The 22,982-nt window shown below is 41.8% G+C and overlaps 2 long non-coding RNA genes across 2 annotated transcripts in view; one reads left to right on the top strand and one right to left on the bottom strand.

Annotated features, from left to right (window-relative positions):
* Window positions 1-22,982, top strand: part of LOC146796232 (uncharacterized) — a 204,073-nt gene that overhangs the window by 143,422 nt on the left and 37,669 nt on the right. The window lies entirely within an intron of this gene.
* The window catches only part of LOC146796231 (uncharacterized), a 68,732-nt gene continuing 52,863 nt past the window's right edge, over window positions 7,114-22,982 (bottom strand). The window contains exon 3 of the long non-coding RNA XR_014969585.1: window positions 7,114-7,675. This is a non-coding gene — a long non-coding RNA (uncharacterized LOC146796231). The remainder of the gene's footprint in view (window positions 7,676-22,982) is intronic.

Here is a 22,982-nt window from a genome sequence, read left to right as displayed (position 1 = left end):
GAATGGAAGCTGTTGCTTCAGCTATTCAGGTAAACAGACGCTCGTATACCGGACATCCGTGACCGTCTGTCCGGAGGCTCGTCCGAGCTTCTCTCCGCGTCTGTAACAGTTCTCTACATTGGCGGGGGGAAAGGTGCTTACGTGTTGTGGGAGTGGTTTTTGTATTGAAACATTCCCGCGTCTGTCAAGCAGAGGTTCAGTAGGGGGTTCCTAATTGGTTCACTTAGAGGACTGTAGTGCTCTCCAGATTGTTTGGATAAACATGGCGGCCATCTTGGTGGTGTTTCGATGGTGAATCAAGATACCTAAAATTTAACTGTGGTTGTTAATAGCTATTGCTGCCATGTTAGTGATGTATTAATGGCATATTCGAATTCCTCAAGGGGGTACTGATTGGTAGATATAAAGGGCTAAGGTGCTCCGCAGGTAGTTTAAATAAAGATGTGAGCCATCTTGATGGTGTTTAAAAAGATTATGTCAAATTAATCAGAATTTTTTTGATATCATTATGAATAGCTGATATGGCCATCTGAGTGATGTCTTAATGCCATATGTATAGTTAATGAGGCTATCTTAGTGATGTGTTAATGCTTTCTTAACGAAATGTTAATAGCATCTGAAGATTCTGGACCTGATAAGGATCTCTTAGGAGGCTCCTTATAGGTTGACATAACAGGCTAGAGTGCTCTACAGATTATTTGGGTAAAAGTGGCAACCATCTTAGTAGAATTAAGATGGTATGTCGTGATGTCTAAGGTTTAAATATCGTTGTGAATAGCTGTCATCTTAGTGATGTATTAATAACACATAGCGATCCTAAGCCTGAGAACAAAGGGGGGAGGGACTTGGGGGGAGAAAAGAGGGTTTGGAAAACATGAGATTACCGGGTTTGTAATAGCCGTGATCTTTGTATCTACTTTATATCTACCCATATTTTATACATGTAGATTTAGCGAGATGATAAGTCCTAAGAGATCTGTAACCAGTGTCTTTACAGCTTGATGCACTATTTTCCACTATTTACTTATCATATGTGAGAATTAATTCTGGAGACCACTACAAAAGCCCCTGATAAGAATTTTGTCTGTGAGAAAGAATGGCAATACTTAGGGGCCGATTCTGATCCGGGTCGGAAGGGCACCGAACACGATCCGGGCAGAAAAACGACGAGCCATATGCGTGTTTTCTGGCTGACTCGTACAGCTGTACGAGCGAGCAAGTACGATGCGAGCTACATAAAATTCACCGACCGAGTCGTTTCCGGGTCCGAACCGCTCCGTACGTCTCAGTCGGAAGCTAACCGTGGCGTGCAATGGATGCGATTTACAACCGAACCAGTACGATGCACGCGTCGGACAGCCTGTGCGAGCTGGAGTGTCCGGCTCGCAAAAGCTCCCGGAGTCGGACTTCGGGGGTCCGCGTCGGACGCCCTAACACCCGCAACCCTACGATTCAGACACAGGGGGAGACCTATGGGTCTCCCCAACACAGGCATATACGGTGCGGATGGCACCGCTGCGTACCCACTGTAGGGGGCGCACTTGTTCGAGACGTACCCATTCAGTCAATGGGAGCCCATGTACGCGTCGTACGTCCGACTACCATTGACTTCTATGGGAGTCCAACCGAACCGAGTCCGACAGCATACGTGCGCATCGTACTCGCTCGGTCGGACTGTAGGGGTCCGGCTCGGTCGGAAAACACTCCGGATCCGACTCGGCCGGAGTGCTTTCCGACCCGGATCGGACTCGGCCCCTTAAATGTAGATAAACCTTTTGCATGTCTTTTTTAAGTGAATATCGACTTGCACAATTGTCATTGTCACTTGTGGGAGCATTTCGAACATTGCTGAGGTAGCGCTTCGTGAGCCGTTTTGTCTTCACGCTGTGACGCACTTATTTTTCTCTTCACTTTTCCCCCCAAATTCTACTAGCACATCTTGTGCTTGTTCCTGACCAATGTCTACCTGAGAAACTCGATACCTGAGAACACTTTAACCAACTTAACAACAGATGAGAAATACCCACCGCATCCTGTTGTAGTTTTGACAAAATATGTAGGTAATAACATTAAATCCTGCAGATAGATCCAGCAGCAGAAGTGAATTGTTACCAGAGCCTACAGTTGTCAGGACAGTGGACTTCACATCGATGAGAGCTGTCTCTGTTTTTCTATTTGGGCAAATCTAGATTGAGCTAACCCAAGAAATCCAACTGCTTTCACAAGTTCCTGAAATTGTGGTAAAGCAGCTTTCTACATCAGTTTCAGAAGCCACAGGACTTTTGAATCTGAGCAGTTTTTTGGGGTTAGTGGCATGCAAACTGTGTTTCCTAAGGAGCAGTCTCACATAGGCTTGCTTGAGTGTATAGGGAACAATACTTTTCTTAAAGAGGTGTTGATAATTTCTCTGATATAAGGAAACAGCTCAATATGTTCTGCTTGGACAATTTTCACTGGGCAGAGACCTCCCAGACAAAAAGAGGGATTGATAGTCTTTATAACAGTGATCGTCTCAGATGGTCTCATCAAGGGAGAACTCACAAAAGATGAAAGGAGCAATGGCAAGATCCACTGACATAGAACAAGATTTCAGCCACTCTTTTGTATCCAAATGATCTCAAACAGAACAAGTCTGTATTTTAAAAGTCTCTGTTCCTACGTACAATAGTTCCAAGTTGGTCAGGAGGGAGAGACAGTGGTAATGGTGAAATCTTTCAAAGTCTGCATTACTTTAGTCTTATTTACTCCCTCAAACATTTTCTAAGGTGAAAAGATGTTTTTGTTTTTTCATGATAACGTCTTTTTATAATTATTGCTTTCAAATTGAATGTTAGCTTACAATTGGTGCATTCTTTAGGGTCCTTCCCCCACATACTCCCTATGCTCATCACCTCTGTCTGTCTCAATTTAATCTCTTCATTAGACCAGGTGGGAGATGTACACGGTCTTTTGTAATGCAAGCATGCTGGAGGGGTGAATTGATCCACAAATCTGATCAGCATATGCTGATACCACTCTGGAATTTGTGCAGTATTCGTTCGTGTTGGACAATGTACATACTCTTACTAACAAAGTAGGCTAAATTATCCACAAAGAGGGCTTTGAGGTGCCCAAAGGATACCATTTGCTATAGACCTCATTCATGAGGAAATTAGTGTCCAGTAAATGAGCCAGATATTAGAAAATTATCATACCTGTAAACCTATGAAATGTAGCTTCCTTATATCTACATTGGCAATGCTGAGTGAAGCCAGCTTCATGCCAATGAAGTAGTTGACATAGAGGATGCAATGGCGTTTAAAGAGTCAATAATAAACGTTGTGCATGAATTAAATCACCAGCATTAACATATGGAGGAGAGGCCAGAGTTCACCCACAGTTCTCCTGTCATACCTATCTTTACTTCAAATTTGTACTGGGACATTCATCAAAATACAGGCCATCAAAAGTGATGAAAACCCCATCAATGAACTGTGTGGATTTCTTTTACTTGACTTTTGGTTTCCCTCTCTACTGTAGTGCAAGTAGCTGGTGTGTGCCCTGCAGCACACATTTACCCGCAGAGAAAGGGACCTCAGCTAGCTGCACACTGGAGATGCTGACAAAGAGATAAACCATCCTACCTAGCTTTCTCAAGAATGAGACAGATCTAGAGGATGTCAGCAAGGATGAACCTTGAAGAAGTGAGGGCAGACAAATGGTATTATTAGTACTGGATGATACATAGCTAGCCTGGTGCAAGTTGAGGCTGGGTACCATGTGGTGTGCTGCCATGTAACAAACATTGTCCCTGCAAAGCAGTCTAGTCCTCATGGTTTCGCAGCTTGGATGTTAAAGATGCCATTGGTAAGTCACTAAATTCTGCATGCACTTCACAGCTGAGGTATCACTTGCAAGTTATTTTTTATTTATAAATGTCAATAGAAGAGGAAAGTCCAAGGAAGCTGCTATGGGGTTAGTGGGTTATTTCTTTGGTGGAAGGAGACGGGTTAATTTGACTTTTCTCCTCACCATGGTTACTGTCACAACTTGCAACATCCCACTGACAATTTACTGAAGGCCCACATCATTGAAGTGCCAAGAAGTTGAGATATCAAGAACCAGGAGAGAAAGGGAGAGGCTAAAGAAAAAAAACAACCTTCACCAAACTCCCTTGGATCCCTTGCTTAAATGTCCCTCATTGGATTATAATATAGAGCCCAGAACATTTGGCAAGAGGAAGATATCAGAAATGTTGTCCACCAGTAATTTATATTATGCCGAATACATAACGAAGGAGTCCCTGGGAATGACAGTGAAGAAAGTCCATGATCAGCGCCTCTCGAGAGTGGGAATTTAGGAACAACTCTGACCATTAACTCTGTTAACATTTATACTCCCAATGTATGCGATACCGAAAGAACATTATTGACTAGTCCATTTCCAACTCAAAGGAACAATTAGCCCTAAGAGTCCATAAAAAGGAAAGTGACTGTAGACAAATGACATGTCATGAAGAGAATATTTTAGAAATAGCCTTGGCAGATCACGGAATCCTTGGAGAAAAGGCAAGCCTGGACAGGCCTTTTATTCCACTGAGCATTTCCTGGGTGTGCTGGAGCCCCAGGTGTCTGCTTTTTATGGCAGGTGTGACTGCTCCTGGTGCACCTGTCATTTTCCCCATCATCCTCAGGTTAATTTCAGAAGGTACGGGGAGGCTTCAAGAGAGAGAAGGAAAGAAAGAAAGGTGGAAAGGTAGACGGAAAGCCATCAGAGAAGGAGATGAGAGAGAAAATGGATGGATGGATTGAAAGAGAGGGATTGTGTGAGGTGATGAAGGAAGAGACGCTGATTTGAGCATTTTTGCCAGGGCTACTTTGGTTCTCTAGTCCGGCCCTGAGAGAAGGCCTCACTGGGAATCCAAGGCATTTTCAGAAACATCTCTTAAAAGAGAGAAAACAAAATCCAGTATATGCTTGATAAAAGTCAGAAGGTGATAGAAAAGTGAAAAGTGACATAGGAGAATGGAGTTGAGTGAGTATATTTTTAACACTGTGGACATAATATTTACACATCCTTCTCAGCTCCAAGCTACTTATATATGAGTGGACAAGAGACAACTTCATAAGAAAAAGGTTGAACACCGTCTTTGGCAGGATAGCATTGTCCTGGAATGGTAGGTGCAGAAAGGAAATCAAAGGCTCTAATCCTGGATCATTGAAAGAACAGCCTGGCGGTTGCAGATGGCCTTCATGGATGCTGTGTCTGTGAGCACTCTCTCCACCACTGGTCCACAGTCCTGGGTGAAGATGATGGGGAATCCTTCTTGCACACCAAGTGTGCCACCTTCCCATCTGCTTGTGCAGGACCCGATAACTATGTCACCATCTAAATGGACTCAACTCACTTCTCCTATGATTTCAGAATGTGGACGTAACAATAGTTTTAAAAAATGTACACCTTTCCTTGTTGCAACATTAACAGAACAGTTACACTTTTTACTTAGCAAATGCACTAAGCTTCTAAAAATATGAATAAAGGAAAGGTTAACCCCCTGTGATTAAACACTGGGCCCTGGCAGCTGCTCGCATTCCTGGGAAGCAGGTATGGATGGAAAAAATGCTGCCTACCATAACTGAACATAATCCACGAGGTCACATTCTTTCAACACCCACCAAAACAAACACCTACCTAGAAGTTATTCATTATGTGTGCCCTCAAATTAGTGATGCGCTTTAAGGTCAAGACAAGATTTAGGCGGGCCGCAGGTAATTCCCTACCCAGATCGATAGTAAAACAAAATAGCGCGAAATCGCCCCCAGGGTCTTGAAGAGCATGCCTGAGCCCGTATCTACACATGCAGTCACGGGGTGATTCCCTGCCCCCATTGGTACTACAGAAAAATCACTAGTAAGCTCCGCGCGGGGCTGGCGAGGTTCTCAATGCCCCCCAAGGGGGCACCAGCAGTCTAACATGCAGTGAAAGTAACCTTTCAATCTCGCTGTGATAAATGCACACATGCGAAAAGAACCGAGGTGGCTGCCTTCCCCGATTAACGGTATTAAGACTAAAATACCAGTACTCCTCAAACGAGGACACACACGCAAGCAATGCAATTACCATTTCTCCCAACAGCCCCCCTATCCCTGGACTGCACACCAACTGTGAAAATATCCGTTCCTGCGCATCCATAAAACACGATAAAACTGCCCGTGCCTGTTGTACCACGACATCTCAACTCCCAGCAACTTAACTTTCAAAAATCATGCTCCGGTTGCTCTCGCAAGGCTCCACCTCCATGAATACAGCTCCCCAACGACGCCGAAGCTTCCCCTCGTGCCGAAGGCTTGAAACGAGGGACTCGCCCGCAGTTTCTGACCATTCCACCATGCCCCTCTCTGACCACTACCAGACGGAGCTCGGGCGAGAACCAGGGGGGGGGCAGAAGATCTTTATCTGGCTGAGTTCCACGGGGAGCTGCCGTATCTATAGCAGAAAATAAAGGGGACCCAGGAGTGCCGCCAGAAACTTACCCCGGCACCAGTGGAGAATGGGCGGGAAAACCGCTCTGCCGGCGTTCTTTGCCGCACCCCACCCGCTGCCTCGCAATACCTCTTTCCTGCACCGGACCTCGACACAAACGCCCCTTCGAGCCGGATCTGCACCAGCTTCCCCGCAACGGTCCTCCGCTCTATCAGCTGGGCTAACGAAGGCTCCCGCCAACACGAAACCTGCAGAAGGAAGAAAAACAAGAAGCCCCGAGCGCAGGGCACGTCCGGTGTGGGGGAGCGTCCAGGCAGCAAGGGGGTCACCTGGGCGCTCGCCGCTTCTTTATCCCTCAGCAGCCCGCCCCCTCCCCCCCGACCCGGATGCCGATTAGCATCATCCGGGTCAAGGGAGGGTGGCAACCAATCGGTGGCAGGGCGCGCCCCCAGAGGATGCGCCCCCCCACCGAGAGGTCCAGGAGGTAAGGGCGGTCGCCGCACCGCCATGCGGGCGGGGGGGCCAAGAGCCCCCCCTTTTCAGATGTAATACTGCTAAACATTTTGTTTCAAACACCATTTTCTGTGAGGAGTAAGGGATTGTAATATATGGGATTCAAACATGCTGGTACAGCCTTAGACAGAAAAAACACACTGTTTAACACATTTTATTGTTACCTTTCTTTAAAAAAAACACTATATTGACATATTTTAGACATGTACTCACATTCGTATTTTAAAATCACAAATTACAGACATCGTTACAATTATAATCTTGTGGTAATTACTCAGATTTCATAATGGCATCTTTCATAACTATGCAGACAAGTAAAGTGGATATGCACAAATGTAAAAAAAATGTATCAGCTCTCGGGATGCAAAAACTGTGATGACAAGAAAATAATATCTAAAACAAGTGATATAATCTATTTCTGGATAGCAAATGATGTGAAGTTATACCGAATTGCAGCAGAATTAAATCAAAATAGTTATTTTTAATGGAGACATTGACAGGTGAATCGCCTTTAGGCATTTGAACTGGGTGGTTGTCTTCTTCGGACTTACTATTATTCTAAAAGAATGCAAAATTAACTAAACTCTATGGACAATGGGGTGGTCTTTTCTATTCACATCTGAGATATCACTTCATCTTTTCGTTGTAGGTTTTCTGCATTCTGGCCTTCATCAGCTGGTCCATTTCGCACAGGCAGGGCCTGAACAAACAATAGTGATATGACATAATATCAGGAAACAGCAGAAATACAAATGATATGAAACTACTATAAAGTATAGCTTAAACACAGGAATACCTGGAATAAGACGTTTTTACCGTTTATATCAAGACAATCGCGACATGAGTAAATAGGATGTGTTGTATAAATAAATAGATGAATGCTTCTAAAGATCATTTTGGGACTTTTTTAAGAAGCATTGAATGCAAATCTATGTTTTAATTCTATACCATTTGCCTGCATTGACTAACAAAACGAGCTACAGGCAATGTTTGATCCTCTATAAGCATGTCTATCAAATTTCATGATGATTCAACATTTAGGATAATACTGAACACACTCTGAAAATAGTGATTTCCTTTGCCTACACAACCTTTTTTTCTCCAACTAACAGAAAATAATCAAACAAATCAACAGCAAGACTTAATCAGTTTGTAGTTTAGCATGATATTGCTTCTGATGGTCGAGCTTTGGACTAGTTTAGTGACCGTTGCCATAAATAACAATATTTTGCTGTTTTTCATATACAATGTATGACATTTTACTTTTGATTTAATTGCACCCAGCTTTTTTTGCTTTTTATGGACCTGCATTAATGGTACTTTTTACCTCTAGGCAATTAGGAACTGCCAAACAGCTTATCAGCACGTGTTGTTTTCCAGGAGTTCGGATAACAGGTTGGATGGTGTAAAAGTTATATACCTTGACCCAGATTTACTAACATTTTGCGTCGTGGTTTTGCCACTTTTTTGCCACGACGCGAAATGCTATTCGAGATTTACAAAGTCACGCAAGGGCCGATTTGTGTCACCTTCAGTGGCTTTGCATTTGGCAGGCATTACATGGGTGAAGCATGACTGTTCCCATGCATCCACACAAGTATTGTGCCACAAACCCAGATTTACTAAAGGCAGTAAACCTGGATTTGTGACAAAATAGTTCCCCTACCCCAGAGAGGCGTAAAGTTACTTCCTTTTTCCACGTGTGCTACATTCTACAGCACACAGATAAATATGCATTAAAGGATTGTTCTTGTGTTGGAAGGTATACCTTCCTGCCCATTTAAATGTTAAATCTGTTATTAAGTACGGCAGTTGTGACTGTTCTTCAGAAATCGTGACCCTACTGTAGTTGATAACTTGTGCAGTACTTACAATCATGCTTCCTTTTAACTTTGGCTTCGGGAGAACTAGAAACCGAGCTCTCACTACTGCTAGGCGACTGGCAAAAATAAACATTTTGAGTTTACATTGAATTTTTTATTCTACCAGTAAGAGGTATCACTTTTAAAAGGCTGACATATATAATTGCTGACTTCTGATGCCTGGATTGCCCCCAACAGTTAAGCATTAATTACTTTCCTTCACATTTCCCTCGAGTCCTGGAAAGGTGTGAGGAGGTGTAAATAGCCACAAATCTAGACATCTCCCATGGCAAAAGACATGATCAGCTTTGCTTACTTTATTTCTCACAGTCATCGATTAACAAAAGAATATCCTTGATAAGATACCTATGCAGGTAAAAAAAAACTGGCAATAAGTGGTTCTCTTCTGCATAGGGGAAAATCTTTAGGTGAAAAGGGTGACATTTATGCCAGGTCCGCACACGCAAAGAACTCTGTGCCTTTTGAGTTCACAATTGTACATCATAGTGGCAAAGAGCCATTGCATCCTTTGAAGTGAGAGGGTCAAACAGAGAGGCAGTCACCATACTGTCTGAAAGGGATAATACAGCGCTGATCCTACGGGGTGGGTTTCACTTTGATCATCAAACAGTTAGAAGAGGTAGGCTTATTTTAGGGATAGGAAGCAGGAAGAAAGATACTGAGGTATTTGTAAAACTGAAAAATAAGGCCTTGAGGGATTTATTTTGCCATAAGTCAAAGGCAATGTTGAGGGAGATAGGAGAGGATTGTGATGACATTTTAACATCAAAATGTGAAGCTCAACCTACATTTGAGACTTTGCAAAAAAAGTTTGTTGTCAACATGAAATAGATCCTTAAATATTTGAGGCAGTGCAGAAACCTCAACTAGGTCCGCTATACTCTGTCCACGGAACATGGAAATGACGACTACATGAAGGCGATAACTCATAAATATGGCATCCTGAAAGCCCACGTACTCACCAATAACCTGCCTTCGATTCATCTCTCCAACACTTACGTCACAGGCCTGGGGTGGACAGTGGGAACCAAAAGAGTTCCAGCATTCTTTTATTTACAAGGCACTATCTCTCCCACTTTATTAAGAAGTTAGAAGTATGGAAGTACGGGGGTACTATATTGACACTCAAGAACTACTTTCAACTTACACATAGTTTGTGTGGGCAACTCTAGGTACTCATATATGGAGTGCCCTTTCTGAAGACAGGATAAAAGTCAGATTTTGGATTGACATTACAGGCCTTTCTGATCTTACCTAGAACAGGAAGGTGAGACTCGTGGGCATGGATTTGAAGCTGTGGACATATCATAAAGTTATTGTCACTTTGCAATAGCACTTCAGAAATAGTCTCTTTCAACTCTTTACTCACACAGGAACCACTCTTGATAAAAATTAAAGGGATTTCGTGGAAGTCGGTTAACAACAGATTTTAACTACCAGCCGGGACGGAAGTACAACCGGCAGAGAGGTGAGAAATTCTTTCTCAGCTACTCACTAAATTTTGGAGCATTTAATTTGTGGTCAGATACTTACACAAGGTCCAATTTAATCCTTCTCTTAGGAGTTTGATATTGACTGTGCTTGCCTGAAAGGTAGGGCTCTTCCCACTGCATTGTCACATGTTTACCAAGGTTTATGCATGAATCACACATGGTGAGGGTAAACAATCCTCACTTTCAGCCATTTTGTACTGGGGCGTATTTGAGACCCCATTTAAACTTTTGCTGTTTTCTCTCCAAATGTATAATGTTTCAGTCCTCATATCCTCTTAGTCTTCTCTCTTCACCGTCATGACAATTTCCTACAGTGGTTATATAGCAATGTTGACTGTATTTAGCAATAATCATTGTCACCCGATGTATTGGAGGTTAGAAAAATGCTACCCATGGATTATCAATAGGTACCACCATAACCTTGTGACAGGTACTTAGGATTGTATTTATCGCACCACATTTATTCCAGGTGGAATGCGAATATGAGTGCACTTACTTAAATTAGGGTTTCCACTACATGGAGTATGGTATGTGGTCTACATATCATATTTAATTGAAAAATGTCAAGATTCCATGATATATTATGTTCCATTATACATTTTTTCAGCGCTGGAGAAGTCGGAAGGGACATCCCTAAAGACGAAACACGTGTTGGCTGGGCAATTATCGGATTAAAGGAACAGGAGAATTACAACTGCACAGATTATTCGAATTTTTTGTTACACGAGTATATTGAGGTGTCGATTCCGATCCGTTAAAAATATTCCCTGTACGAATCGTATCCGGATTTTTTTACGTACGAATCGTACAAGTCCCGTACAAACTGGCAAGTACGATTTGTATGCTAAAAAATCCATACGAATCGCATTGGGAAAATTCCCCAACACGTGCTTGGGTCGGAAAAAGTGTCCAACACGTCCACGGACAGTTTTACGTACGAATCGGTAAACTGAAGTCCGAGCGCGCAAGTACGATCCGTCCCGTCCGTCCGAATGCACAACCGTATGGAAAAAACACCGTACGGAGCGAACTCCCATAGTAACCATGGAGATGTCCAAACATGTGCCCGCATACGCGCCGAACACCCCCCAGCCCACCCCCCATGTACGCGCCGTACCCCCACCCCACATGTACGGTGCGTACCCCCACCCCCGTAAGTACAGAGCGTACCCCCACCCCCGTAGGTACGGAGCGTACCCCCGCCCCTGTATGTACGGAGCATACCCCCACCCCCGTAGGTACAGAGCGTACCCCCACCCCCGTATGTACGGAGCGTAACCCCACCCCCGCAGGTATGGAGCGTACCCCCACCCCCACATGTACGGTGCATAACCCCACCCCCGTATGTACGGTGCGTACCCCCAACGTGCTGGGGGTATGCTCCGTACATACGGGGTGGGGTACGCTCCGTACCTACGGGGGTGGGGTATGCTCCGTACCTACGGGGGTGGGGGTATGCTCCGTACCTACGGGGGTGGGGGTACGCTCCGTACATACGGGGGTGGGGGTACGCTCCGTACATACGGGGGTGGGGGTACGCACCGTACATGCGGGGGGGCTGGGGGTATGGCGTGTATATGGGGGGGCTGGGGGTACAGCGCATACATGGGGTGGCTGGGGGGATGGTGCGGACGTGTAGGGATAGGGGTACGGTGCGTACCGGGCCCCCTTTTCGTCGTGCATCGTGGCGTATTTAGCTTTTCCGGCACTTTTTGGGTCCCGTAAAAATATTGCCGTGCGAAGTGCTGTGGGTACGAATCGTACTTGCTGATCCGTAAAACGCTGCCCGACTCCGTGCTAATGTCGCGTACGCGGTGTCCCGGATCCGAATTGTGGGTATATTTTAGCCGGTCGGTGTTTTTTACGATTCGTACGGAAATGGTGTTTCTGTACGAATCGTACTTGCGGGTTTGGAAGGTGTTTTTCCCAGGTACGAGTCGGACGGAGAAAACGCTCCGTCCGACGGTTCGAACACGGTTTTTTCAGGATCGGAATCGGCCCCTGAATGTTTTCTGAAGTTCAACGAATGTCTTACTAGAAGTTGCAATTGACAGGAGCATGTGCATAAGCTTGTTATACTCATGTTTGACCCTTGGGTCTACTCTGAGGGCTTAGGGTTTAGTCCCTCACCTTTTTGCACCGCCTTACTTGCATCAATATAATTTACGCACACTCAATAGGCGCCATTTTCTCCCACACAAGAATAAACCCTCCCTTTTCTGTTTCATCTCTCCAACTTAGTTAACTTCCAAACATGAGAGTGGTAGAGCTTTCCCTGTCGTTGAATGAGGGGTCAAATGGTAAGCTCAAAGAGTAGTGTTCAAACTAACTTTGAGGTTAAGCTTTTCCAATGCAGCAAGCTGAAAAGCTTTCTTTAAAGTACTCATGAACCGTTCTACTTGGTAATTGGCTTGGGGCCAAAGAGGAGTGCTTTTTTGATGCTTTATATTGAGGTGATTTGGAAAGTCTCTGAATTCTTGACAATTAAAAGGTGGGCTGTTGTCGGATTTTATGTCTGTAGGTACACTCTGTGTGACAAAGATGCCGTATAATTTTTGAAAAACTTTTTTATGTGTAGTATATAAAAGGTCTTCTACCAATGGAAAAGGGAGTATTGATCAACAATGACTAGAAGGTGATGTCTATTCTCAAGAGGACCAATGAAACCAATAGGAATTCTCTCTGAAGCATGATGTGGCAATTCTGATATGTTTAACGGGTGCTGAATGACTTGAGACAAAAGACAGTTGCCTATATGACAAGCCTTTCATTCTTTTTCGATTCTTTCATTGAGGTAAGGAAACCAGACTTGGTCATGGAGAGCTCTATTGGTGGTAACTATTCCTCATTGTCCCTAATGGACGATGTCAATCCCTTTTTTTTTTTTTACCGCAGACTCTCAGGAATAACAATTCATGTACCTTGCAGAAGTAGGCCTTCTTGAGCCTCTAAAAGTTCATCTCTTACATTATAAACTTCAAACACTCATTGTCATTAGTGAGAGGTCTAGAGTGCTGACTGATGAGCAATAATGTCTTTTAGCTTTAACATGTCACTATCTCGGCTCATGGCAGTGACAATTTGTTCTAAAGACATGGCAGTTGGTGTGCTTAAGTTCACAATAAAATTGATGCAGACCTCCACTGTCTTAGATGGGGTACCAGGGTACTGTAATGTCACTCTTGAAAAATATCCAGCAGGATTCTGATCTTTCCCTGGACGATCAAGAACTGTATAGTTGTATTCTTGTAACCTCAAACCCCAACGTTCAATTTGAGGAGGCATTTTGGCTTTGGGATTGCCATATATCATCAACAGTGCTTGATGATCAGTCACAACTGTGATAGGCTTTCCGTACAAGAATACATGGAAATATTCAGATGCTCACACCACTCCCAAACATTTTTTTGAGGTTGCGAGCAAGGACATTCTGTTTATGAAAGGCCTTTACTGGCGTATGCAAACAATATTTCCCCAAGCAATAGGCTGTCAGTTGTGCTGTGCAAGGATTGCACCTAACTTGACAGGGCTAACATCAACTACAACCTCTGTATGAAGCTTGGGATCAAATTATGCCATTTCGGTGGCACTCTCAATAGCTTGCCTGATTTTTTGGAAGCTTTTCTCACTTTCATATGGCTTATGACATATTCTTTTTAATTACTTCTCGAAACTGTGCACTGACCATAGTAAAACCTTGTCTGTATCTAGAACAGTAACTGGCCATTCCAAGATATGATCATGACACAGAAATGTTTTGTAGGGATATGCAGAGGATAACGTTTGCACTTTAGCTGGATCTAGTTTCATGCTCCCATCAGAAAAAATATGGGAAGAAAAAATTCAAGCTTTTCTTGTGAAATTCACATTTGTTAGCTTTCAAAGTTAAGACTGCATCGTTCAGCAACCAACATACTTGCATGAGAATTTTGTCATGCTCTTTTTGTATGGCTCCGAAAGTAAATATGCCATCACAGTAGTTAAATGCATGTATAGGCTATATGACAAATCAAATGACATCTTGAAAAAGTTTGGCAGCAGAGGATACACCAAAACACAATTGATTATAGCAAAACAAACCAGTATGCATAGAAAAGGTTGAAATGTACTTGGATTTTTATTCAAATTCTAATTGGTGATATATTTTATTTAAGTCGAGTCGAGAGAAGAACTTCACACCATTCAATTGAGTTATCATATCAGCAATGTGCGGACCGGGATGTCTCTCTCGCTCAATTGCCTTGCTGGCTTGCCACATGTCAACGCATATGCGTACAGCTCCTTCACTGTCTCTTTTAGGCACAACTACCATGGTAGAAACCATTGGAGTCGGACCAGTGAACTGTTCAATGATGCAATGTTTAAGCAACAAATATGTTTCTTTTCAACAGCATCCTACAAGTGAAACACAATGGTGCCGATTAGGATCCTGAAAAAACCGGATACGAACCGTCGGTCGGAGCGTTTTCTCCGTCCGACTCGTACCCGGGACAAAAACATTACAAACATGGAAGTACGATTCGCACGGAAACACCATTTCCGTACGAGTCATACAAAACACCGACCGACGAAAATATACATATGAATGTGATCCGGGAATGCTCCGACGTGACGTCGGGACGCTATCAGGCAGCGTTTCACGAACCAGGAAGTACGAATCGAACCGACAGCAGTCCGGACGGCAATATTTTTACGGCACCCAAAAAGTGCCGGAAAAGCGAAGTACGCCGTGAAACGACCAGATTAGGGGGCCCGGTACGCGCCGTATTCCCCCCCAGCCCCCGTGAGTATGCGCCGAACCCCCCGTGTATGTACACCCGTGTACGTACGAGTCGAACCCCCGTGTATGTACACCCGTGTACGTACAAGTCGAACCCCCCCGTGTATGTACACCCGTGTACGTACGAGTCAAACCCACACCCGTGTACATACGAGTCGAACCCCCTGTGTATGTACACCCGTGTACGTACGAGTCGGTTCGACTCGTACGTACACGGGTGTACATACAGGGGGGGGTTTGACTCGTACGTACACGGGTGTACATACAGGGGGGGTTCGACTCGTACGTACACGGGTGTACATACAGGGGGGGTTTGACTTGTACGTACACGGGTGGGGGTTCGACTCGTACGTACACGGGTGTACATACAGGGGGGGGTTCGACTCGTACGTACACGGGTGTACATACACGGTGGGGGTTCGACTCGTACATACACGGGTGTACATACAGGGGGGGATCGACTCGTACGTACACGGGTGTACATACAGGGGGGGTTCGACTCGTACGTACACGGGTGTACATACACGGGGGTTCGGCATGTACATACGGGGGCTGGGGGGGGTGTTCGGCACGTATGTGGGCACATGTCTCCATGGTTGCTATGGGTGTTCGGTGCGGACGGTGTTTTTACCATACGGTTGTGACATCGGACGCACGGGATGGATTGTACTTGCGCGGTCGGACTTCACTTTTCACGTTTGTACGGTAAATCGTCCGGGGACGTATCGGACACATTTTCCGACCCGAGGACGTGTGGGGAATTATTCCCAATGCGATTCGTATGGAGTTTTTCCCATGCAAATCGTACTTGGCAGTTTGTACGGCACTTGTACGATTCGTACGGTAAAAAGACTGGATACGAGTCGTACGGGGAAAATTTTTCCAGGATCCTAATCGGCACCAAAATGTCTGTGTCTTTGAGCAACAGGATAAACATCTTCATTTATATGTAACCTTACTTTCAATGTTTTGTGTTTTCCTAACCCATGAAATAATGAAGGAAATTGACTTACAAATTCATGATGGGCATTCATATTGTCGTTCACTGATATACCCATATCAGCAGCAGTGTTGAAGCTCAACAAACAGACCCTTGGAGCTGTTCCTTGAAGTACATAAATCAGTGCTTGTACCACAGTTTTCTTATATTTCATTGTGGCTACAACAGAGCCTTAACTCTTTAAGGGAGTTGAAGCAGCCCATATGTATATTTTAGTTTTTGACTTTGTAAGTCGTAGTAACAGAGACAATTCTTAATACTTCTCCTCAGTCATGATATTTATTGGTGCACCACTGTCAATTATGAATTGTATCCAACACCCATGTATTTTTAGAGTGATATTCGAACAATGTTTGAATGCTTTTGGTTCTTTTTGGTGCCGATGTTTCTTCACTGTGGATTTTTCCTTACATTCTACTGGGCCCACTTGTGCATGCCTTTTAGAAGTAAATATAGACTTGCACAATTGTCATTGTCACTTTCACTGGAAACTGATGCTGCAGCATTCTTTGTCGATGATTTAGAAAAGAAGCAACTTCACTTGGTGTTGGTTAGCCTCAGTTGATGTGAACACTTGGCTTGTGAGAGCTTGTCGAACATCGCTGAGGTAGCGCTCCTTTGGATATTTACCTTCATGTGGGAATGACAGTCCACATCTGTAACACATTTCCTTTTTCTTTGGAGACATCACTTTGTGTCTTTCGGCCTTGTACTTCGGCTTACTTTATATGCTCATGACTGACAGATATTGGGTGCCTCTGGCCTGCATGTCAGTCACTTGATGACCAGCAGGCTCTACAGCATGAGCAGCCTTAAGCACTTGTTCCAAGTTATGAGTTTCCTTCAGAATTCATAATTGAAAGGAATCTGACATCTCTGAGGCTGGCACATTCCTCATCATTAAATTGATTGAATTTACAGTGTTTCACCAGAACATTCAGTCTCTCAACAAACTCCTGGTCTCTGGCATTCCTGACTGAATATGTATCTTTCATAATCCACATTTGCACTGGAATAAACTTGACATTCAAGGCTGTTTTGATGTGATTGTATGTCACTTCCCCTTCTTGTGCTATCTTTCTTATGGCTTCTTTCCCTCCTTCACCAACAATGTTCCTCAGATATTTTATAATCTTTTTATCATCTTTTTTATCTATTGCATCTATAAAATCTTCAAAAGTCTCTATCCATGCCGTTCATATATTGCCACCATTGTGTTTTTGGCAGTATCTAATACAGTTGGTAGTTTTAAGAATGCAGCAAAATTAGTGGACAGTTGTGGTCTCTCAAGTGCTTCTTGTGGAACTCGATCAGGCAGAGCTTCTCTAGGGCCTTGTGAAGTTCTTACTTCAGGGTCAGCCTTAATGACTTGTGGACTTTGGATCTTGCCTGGACTCTCCATCGGAACTCTTTATTTAACGACGGTCTAGGGAGTTGTTCTGAGCCTCTACCTGGCAACTTTAGTGGTGGGCCACTACGTTTGGGGACAACTCCACTAGCACAACCCCCACCCCTCTTTCTGGGTCGGCTCTGTAGCACATTGTGGTACGATGATTCATGAATGGTTTAGGTAAGTAGATAAACCTTGCAGTCCATGAAAGAAGATTATGTTATGATATTTGTGCTTAAAATGTTTCTTTGCAAACACCTGGTTAAACTCTGTTTCATAACACATGAATTTCAGTTTAATCTGCACTGAACTATTGCTGTATGCTGTTTTCGTAACCTGGTTGCCTGCCTTTAGCCCACGTTTTACACAGGCTGGTGTTGATCTGAGACTCCGCCAGAGCCGATTTCACACTTTGACTGTGGCACACATGGCATGCACAAGCAGGTTGATGGACCACAGTAAACTATCTGGAAGAGCACTTTCAATGTACGGGCTTGCATCCTCTATCTTGTCACCATTTGTAGCATCCTGCCAGGTACTCGCAAATAACCATGTCACTCACGGAGTGTGTAAGTCAGAACTCAACATTCTAATCCTGCCTTCAACTTCTCTCCAACGGTTACGTCACAGGCCTATGGTTTACAGTGGGAGTTCAGCATTCTTTTATTTACAAGACACTACAATAAAGACCTGAAAGGCCATAACAAAATGAAATCCAGGCCTCTCGTAGCTTAACTGCACTACTTAGAAAATTACCTACACCCATGCAAGTTTTAAAATCAATAAGCGTCGGGAGGTGTGGCGTAGAAGACCTCACTTATATGAATTCTAAAACTTTTTATAAAGGTATTAAAAATCTTTTCCTAGGCCAGGTTTAATGCAGACAAAGCAATACAAAAGGGGCAATGGTCTGGGCCGATGTTTTATTGCACTCAGAAGGGGGTTAGAGAATTATCAGCAGACTAGGCCTTGGGAAAGATGATTTATTGTACAAAGAGATTAAGCCTCAAGCTTGTCAATAGCATGCAGTGCTAAGCGTCTGTCACCCATGTGATTTAATATGATTTATATATTTGAAAAGCACAAGCCAATACTTGGAGGCATCTTGGAGCGGAGTGACAGGGTTAGTGAGCAGGTTGCAGATGCTTTTGGCTAAAAGCCAGAAAATTAAGTCTTACGGTGCAAGCTGGAATCCTATTGGCTGAAGAGCCAGGTTTTTTTAAGTTTTTCACAACAAGAGCAGGGATGGAGCTGTTTTCAGTCCTAAAGGGAGCAAGTTTTAGTTCTGGGCAGTGTAAATAACAAAACTCCTGCTTCTTCAGGAGTAAAGCTTGTTGGAGTGAACAGCCACATTATTAAATAATCAACTCTAAATAGCACAAAGGCTATAATGACTGCTTTCCAAAGAACAAATTTCCTGATGTGAGTCTGTCGTCAATTAAAACACCAAGATTTTTCAATTCTTTTACTCAGATCGGAGGAGAACCAAGTTCATCTGGCCATTAAGTAGGGGACCAGAAAGAGGTGATGTTACCAAATAGGATGACTTCAGTTTTTGACAAATTTAATTTAAGCCAATTGTCCATCTATTGGCTCACAGTACTCATACAGCTACAAAATAGGATGTCATATCTGGGCCTTTGCTAGAGAGAGAAATCGTGATCTGGGTGTCATCAGCACATGACACCAATGACAACCCAAAAGATTTTACTAGAGATGTGACGTACAGGTTGAAAAGATTTAGTCTTAAAGATGAGCGTTGTGGAACCCCACATGGTAAAGAAAAAGGTTCAGATGTAAAATCTTTTAGGGAAGCAGATTGAAAATGGTCAGGAATGAGCGCAATAGTGAGAACGCAACACCCTCAAGCCCTAAGCCCCCAACAGGTCAATCCAGAGATTATGATTGACCTTGTCGAACCCTGCAGATAGGTCAGGTAGGACAAGGGCAGCATTACCGCCTTTGTCCATGGATGCCTTGATTACCTCTGTTGTCACTATTAATGCCGACTCAGTATAATGGCCTTTGTGAAACCTAAATTGCTTGTCATCCCGCAAATGTTTGTTATCCAAAAAGGCTCCGAGTTGCGAATTCATTAGCTTTTCAACAAGCTTGGCTGGGCAAGGCAGCCTCGATATAGGTCGATGTCAAATATGGTTCAGTTATAAGTAGAGTTTTAATCAAGCAGTGGACATGAGCAGCAGGTTTCCGCAATTTGTTACCTTCCCTTAAAGCAGCAACACAAATGGGGAAAATTTTTGTAATCTGCTTTAGTTATCATTTCGCAGTATGAAATAAATAAATCTGGACCACCCAATGTAGTAAGTTGTGATTTTATATATTTGAGCTATGAGATTGCTCTTACGTTGTTTTGAATTTGGAATAGTATTTTTTTTAGTTTATTATCCAACACTTTCCCTGAGTTTAGTTGGTTTTGGAGTTGGAATAATAATTTATTATGGTTTATTATCCAGCACTTTACCTGAGTTGAGTTGGAGTTGGAGTTATGCTTTATTATCCAGCACTTTACCTGAGTTCAGTTTTAATTGTTAACGTTTTTATTTGCAAACACATGTATTTATCTTTGTTGCTCACAATTAAATTGCTTTTATTTTGTTTTATTATACCATTTTTGAAAATATTGAAAAACATGGTTCACAAATGCTTGTGTTATTCAGAATACATTATAAAGTATAATATATTTTTAACATATTTTTTTAATGTACATTTGAAAAATTAAAAATATATTTTTGAATAAATATTTTTTCAATAGTTTTGAAAAATGGTACATTTTTATGAAGTATAGTCATGTAATAGTAAAGTAAATATATTTTTAGTTTTCTCATTATAAACTTATTGATTGTAATGATTTATCATTTTGTATGTAAAAAAAGTAAACATTTTAGTTAATTTGTTTTTACAAGTTTAATACCTCTTATATAATTTTATTTTTGTTGAAACATTATATATATTTTACAAAGTTATAGTTTGTACATTTTCTTTTAATTGTTTAGTTTAGTAAATGATATTATTTAAAAAATATATATATTAAATAATGTAAACAAAATTTCACAAATATATGTTTGTATCATATATTGTGTTTAATTAAACATTGTTATATTGCTTGCACATTTACAATAGTGTTATTGTAATTTGAAGGTGAGTATATCAAAGACATATACATTTTAATACATATTAAATATTATATTTTTTGTTTTTGGGTATTATAATATTTATTATTTTTTACAATTGTACATTTTTTGTACATTTTTAAAAAGAATATACAAAAAAATAATAATTTAATTTTTTAGATTTTTTTATTATTTCTTCATTGTTGTCTATGGAGAGTAGATCTTTTTTTCATTATGTAGCCATTTCTTTTTCCTTATCTTCACTTTTCTCTCTCTCTCTCTGTTTCGTTTTTAGGTCATTTTGGAAGAAAGAACCTTGTGGTTGGGAGCTGTGTTTCGTTGGTTAAGGTAAGTTTGATTTAATTTACTTTAAAGGTAGTTTTGGGGTAGGTGCGAGGTATTAGTAGTGTAGTTCGAATTGTCAGGGCGTTAAATGTTCATTTTCTGTGTAGTTAGGTGTTGTTTTGGTAGTTTAGTGTTTGATGTGTTTGACGTACTGTTGAAGAGTAGTAAAGTGTGTTAAAGTGTTAGATATGTGTTGTTTAATTGTGTTATGTTGTTTTTAATGTTGAAATAAATGTGTGAGGGTTTATATATGTTATTGTTGGAGGGTGTTTTTTTTGCAGATTTCTCGTTTCGTGGATGGATGTTGCTGAAGACGCATTTCTTTTTTAAAAAAGGAAAACTTATTTTGTTTCTTTTTTTACATTTCTTTTTATTCTTCAGGTTTTTTGGATTTTTAAAAATTTTCAGAATTTTGAGGGTTTCGATATTGAGAGGATTACGTCGCTGGAGTCTTTTTTCTACAGTACTATTTTTGCATTTTTTTGGGGGGCTTTCTTTCTGAATGAATTCGTGTTTCAATTTGTCCGCTATGGATTTGTTAGTTTTTGAGGACCATTTACTGCAACATAACTGTAAGATTATTTTTATTATTAAGGGTGCGAAATGTTTTTGGTTAGTTTGTTTCTTTTTTCTTTTAATAATTTTATTATTTCATATATTTATATCTAGGTTTTTAATTTCTAAATGACAATTATAATTAATATTTTTAAAAAGAGTAGTATTATGTTGTTTAAGTGTTTTGTCATTTTCAAATGTTTTATGATGTTTAGCATTGTTTTTGTTTATAGTATAGATTTAGCTATCATGTCAAGGTATTATAGCACTTTGGTGTTTGGAAATACTCAAGTTTTGTGTTTTAGGTATTCATACATTGTTTTTGTTTGTTTACTGAGTTTAGGGCCTATTTTAGTTAGGGGTTACTTTAGCCTTAGCTCTTTATAGCTCTGTTTTCTTTTATGGCTTCTATTAGTTTGTGTAAGATTGGTTGTGCTTTTCCTATTGTGGCTCGGGTGGCATTATGCCATCCTCCCACTGCGTTATTAGTTATAGCTTTTTGAGCTAGTGTGATATCATAGACGTGGCACCAGGGGATTTGGAACTTTGTTTGCCTTCAGTGCCCTGACCTACGTAGCCTTCCCACCCAGGTGTCTTCAAAGTTGTCAAGGAAGGATGTTAGTTTTGCTTTGCTGGCTTAGTAGAAAGGACTTTCAAGAAGTATACTATAGTGGTTGGCTACTTCTGTTGTTGGTACATAGGCCAGGGCTATATATGTTTTGATTTGGTAAGCAAAGTTGCTATTTGTGGCGTAAGCTATACTTTGAGTAGATTTTTGGAGGTGTCTCCAGATGCTTTGGTTGAAGAAATAATAGCAACCTTGTATTGCAGTGTCTGGGTATATTTTTAAATTTGACTGAATTATTCATTGTTCAAAGTCAAATATTATTTTTGTGGGAAGTAGTTGTCGGTGTGTTGTTTTGTTACTGTAAGGCGTTCTATGTATGTGGCATTTTGCTTGTTGGGGAGTAGTGCGTCTATGAAGGGGATGTTAGTGTCTTCATATTCGCCGTGGATAGTATAGAGTTGGTAAAATGGCTTGGGGCAAACTTTGAATGTACCATCCATCATCCATGTTTTGCAGTTTTTTATCTTTTGAATGTTGTTGTTGGTGGCAAAGATAATAATTTGTTTTTCATGACTGTTATTGTCATGAAAAATGAATTTCTCATCTTCACGTGTGACAGTTTATTCTTGTAATATTTCGATTTCTGCAAATGTTTGAGGGGTGGGTGGTGTTTGAGCAGTAGCTCTTCTAGTTCTTACTGTTAGACATTTTAGAGTGAGGATAGATGGTAGTTATCCTGTCACATGTTCAGGAACCCTAGTGAGTACTTTAAATATTTGGGTACTGGTCGGTTGGGAGCTTGTGCTTGCTTCTCTGATGTTTTCTAAAGCATTTCTGACCTGGATTTTTGTGACATTGGGGG

This window comes from Triturus cristatus, chromosome 10 (assembly GCF_964204655.1).
Source record: "Triturus cristatus chromosome 10, aTriCri1.1, whole genome shotgun sequence".
NCBI classification, from domain to species: domain Eukaryota; kingdom Metazoa; phylum Chordata; class Amphibia; order Caudata; family Salamandridae; genus Triturus; species Triturus cristatus.
Note: the sequence above shows the minus strand (reverse complement) of the source record. Positions and strands in the feature narration are given on the sequence as shown.